A 4,470-nucleotide genomic window follows, 5' to 3' on the forward strand; every position below is an offset into this window, starting at 1 on the left:
CATTTGAAAGTCCATCTGGCACGACAGAGAACAAAGTAGGTAGAACATGGATGCAAAATAATGTACTAATACCACTTGCGTTTTCGAACTATCGAGCAGAGCCATACAAAAGCCTATTAGAGACTGTTAAAAAAACAAAGATTCATACTTTGTTTATCCTAATGCTTTGGTACAATTGCAGGATAGTGCAATCAGATATCCATATGTCATCATCCAACCTGGCTCCATTTCAGGATATAACCAACAAGCAAACCCAAAGAGGTAAAAAATATTACAACGGTGAGGACAAAATTATGGTGCTATAGTAAAGTCTGCTCTATATGCAGATCCTAAAGAGGTCAAGAGGCAGAGGGAGAGAGAAAGGTATGCACAAAATAAAGACGAGATCTTAAAGCGCCGACGGGAATTACGGGAACTCAAAAAATAGTCAACGACCACCGTCAATGATGAAAACATGTTCTGTCCTACGCAGGCCATTACACAATCTGGAGTCACCCAGATACAAACTGAAGGTCATGTGTCCTATACTTGCAACATATAGAACACATGTTGTAGATGTAAAAAATACTGATTGTATTGTTCCAACGTATTCATAGGTATGGCTCCAGTTCAACGTGATGCATCTCAAATATCTGTGCCACACACTTCACAGCAACATGAGGTATTTTCTTTGGTGTGTGATGACGATGAGTCCGAGTGGCTGCATAGAAATGATGCATACCGCATGCAGGTGACAGCAAGAGGAAATGCCCACACAACAGGATCACCCACCCAGTTATCGGGTAACCTAATACATCTAATCATGTCTTTTTTTTTCGCAAACATATAGGTTCCATATTCTCTGCGCTCATGTTAAAGGTGTTAATGTGCTGATTATATTCTAGGTTGCAGTAATGTTTCACTCGATCTACCGGCAGCATCTGGGTCACGATCTGGTATGTCCGCACCGGTTAACATTCTTACAAACAAATGTAACTACCCGAGTCGTGAAGGTAAAAACAAGCAGACTGGTCGAGGGTGGTATGCTCGATTATCTGATGATAAAAAGGCGGAGCACTTACAGAGGCTGCGCATAGCACGACAGGAAAAAAAAGAAGCAACAAGGAAAGATGCCGACATGGCCCAAAGGTCAGCTGCTTATTTCCCGAGTTCACCAGCTATCCCACTCAGCAACGTCACCAACAGACTAACAAATGGTAAATAAACCTCATGCGACATCACTCCTTGTACATGTCAAATATGGCTTCATTGTGTTACTTCGGGCTCACACTTTCTACTTCATTACGTGCTTCAGATACTGGAAGTACATATGTCAGCATGACCAGGAATTTTCAAATGCCATGCAGAGATTCAACTATGAAACACGTGTCCACATCCGCAGAATTTAATGGACACCAGAGCTTCCTAGAGAAGAATGCATCTTCTACTGATAAGAAACGTCAACATGATAGAGAAATCTACTCGCTAATGTCAGATGAACAGAAGCAGGAGCGTTTGCGCAAGAACCGTGAGTACAAGAAATGCAGACACGGAAGCGGAGCAAATTTTACCCAACAAACCACACCGGCCATGGAAGCACAATCATCCAAGCATTACCAAACATGTATTGTGATCCCATTGTACTAATAATTTTCACCATCTTTTGTTATTCTATAAGATAATTCTCACCATCTTTAATTGTACACAGCATTTCTCGAAGACACAAATAGTGACGAAGATTTTGATCCTACTGGGATCTTTGAACCAAATGAAGAAGGTGTTGTATTCGAGGGTAAAGTACAAACCTTCAATTTAATTACAGATGTTACCAGCACATACCAGCTTAAGCTGATTTAAAATGTTTCACACAGATAACTTGGACACCTTCCAAGAGGAAGAAGCAATACATAACAATGATGAGGGGTGCAGAATTTTTAGTGCTACAGGTAGCTTCTACCACTAACTAAGTTCTATTATTGCAGTGGGATACTAAATTCATTGCATCTATTTTATTCATATTATTATATTTTGCAGGAGATGTGTTCGATTCATGGCCAGTGACATGTGGCATTCCACCATGTAACCAGAATGCTGATCCTTATGACTATGTCTACCACAATCTACCAACCAAGCATCATGTGTTGAAGCCTGTAGATGATTGTGAACATTGCGGAGCAATGAGGCTGCAATATGAGGGTCCCGCTTTCTGTTGCAGAAAAGGAAAGGTCAAGATAGTTACACCGGAAGTTCCTGACGAGTTGCGCCGGTTGTTTACAAGTCAGGTTGATGCTGATGCAAAATATTTCAGAAAGCACATACGATATTTCAACACCCACTTCTCCTTCACAAGGCTTGGAGTCACCCTTGATAAGACGGTCAGCAATGCGGCGAGAACCGGTGTTTATACATTTGTAGCACAAGGGGCAATGTATTATAAGATGGACGATCTGGTGCCTGGTGGTCAAGGACCTAGAAATCTCCAGCTCTACTTCTATGATACAGATGAAACCTTGGAACATAGAATCAAGCGGTCTCCAGATCTTGATATCAATATCATACGGAAGATCCTGGAGATACTAGAGGACAACCCATATGTACAGACCTTTAAAAGTTGTGGATCTATTCCGAATCTAGAAGAATATAGGATATCCCTTAACACAGATATAAGACTCGACCAGCGAAGATACAATGCCCCAACTGCTTCCCAGGTAGCCGCGATGTGGGTTGAAGGGAGTGACCCACAAAACACTTTTGATAGACAAGTTGTTGTGTATGGCAAAGGGGACCGTCCTATATATATTAGAGCTTACTATGGTTGCTATGATCCTTTGGCATATCCATTATTTTTCCCGAGAGGGGAGACGGGATGGAATCGTTGGATACCATATGAGACCCCTCCTAAAATCACTCAAGAGGACAACCAGGACGACATAGAGCATGAAAATTTGCAAGGTCTGGATCGGAGTTCAAATGTTCATCTGGAACAAAACACAGATGAGGTAGCAGGTAATTATCTACATCCTTTCAACGTGTTTCGCATCTTATTCATTGTTACTGCAGATGACCAATTAATTTTTTTTATCCATGTTGTAGATGATGAAGAGGACCAGGATGATAGTGAAACCGGGGGGTCTAGAAAATTCGTGAGCGCAAGGGAGTACTACTGCTTCAAGCTACAAGTCAGGAAAGGACTTTTTAACATTATATTGTTCGGTGCACGCGGGTTCCAGCAATGGGCAGTAGACATGTACATCAAGATGGAGACTATGAGACTTGATTTCTTCTCCAAGCCTAAGAATCAAAAGCTCATTCGTGCTGATCTATACCAGGTATCTGAATGTTAAAACGTTTCCATGTTACATTGTACATCGCCCCTACGGATTTAAATTTACCGCATAATGATGCCTTTACTGCTTTATTTCTTAAGGGAGTTGTTGACGTCATGGATGCTGGCGAGACACGTGGTTCTCAGGTTGGTAAGAGAATCGTGCTACCGCGGACTTTTCCAGGAGGTGATCGAGACATGCAGCGAAGATTCCTTGATGCGATGGCGATAGTCCAGCGGTTTGGAAAGCCTGATTACTTTATCACAATGACTTGCAACCCGCAGTGGGAGGAGATTACGTCGAGACTTGAACCCGGACAAACGCCACAAGACCGTCCAGACCTTGTCGCGAGAGTATACAGGGCCAAATTGAGAAGTATGAAGGATTTGTTGATAAAAAAAAATACTTTGGAAAGGTTGCTGCATATGTCCATGTTACCGAGTTTCAGAAAAGAGGGTTGCCACATGAGCACATGCTTTTGATCATGTGCTCGGATAGCAAGCTAACAAACCCAGATGGATACGACAAGGTGATATCAGCAGAACTTCCTAACAAGGACAAGTACCCTGTATTGCACTCTCTGGTTGTTAAACATATGCTACATGGTCCATGTGGTGCTCTCAGAAAAAATTGTCCTTGCATGATAGATGGTGAATGTCGATTTCGCTATCCTCGGCAGTTTTGTGATGCTACGCAGCAAGGAAAGGACTCCTATCCTATCTATAGGAGGAGGCATGATGGTCATCAAGTGAAGGTTAGAGGAGCAGAGCTAGATAATAGATGGGTTGTCCCATACAACCCTGGTTTGCTTATGCGATTTAATTGTCACATCAATGTTGAAGCTTGCTCTAGCATCAAGGCAGTGAAATATTTATTCAAGTACATCTATAAAGGACATGATCGTGCCTCATTCTCAGTCGATCCAGCAGTAGAGAATGATGGTGAAGTAATCAATGAGATCAAACAATACAGGGATGCTAGGTTCGTGGGGCCACAGGAGTCTATCCATAGGATTTGCGGTTTTGCAATGTTCGGTGTCTCTCCCTCTGTTCTCCAACTCCAGCTTCATCTAGAAGATATGCAACCTATCACATTCAAAGAGGGCGACAATCTAGATGACATCGTCAATCGGCCCTCTTCTTCCAGTACCATGCTCACTGAATTT

Source organism: Lolium rigidum, chromosome 2 (genome assembly GCF_022539505.1).
Source record: "Lolium rigidum isolate FL_2022 chromosome 2, APGP_CSIRO_Lrig_0.1, whole genome shotgun sequence".
Taxonomy (NCBI): Eukaryota; Viridiplantae; Streptophyta; class Magnoliopsida; order Poales; family Poaceae; genus Lolium; species Lolium rigidum.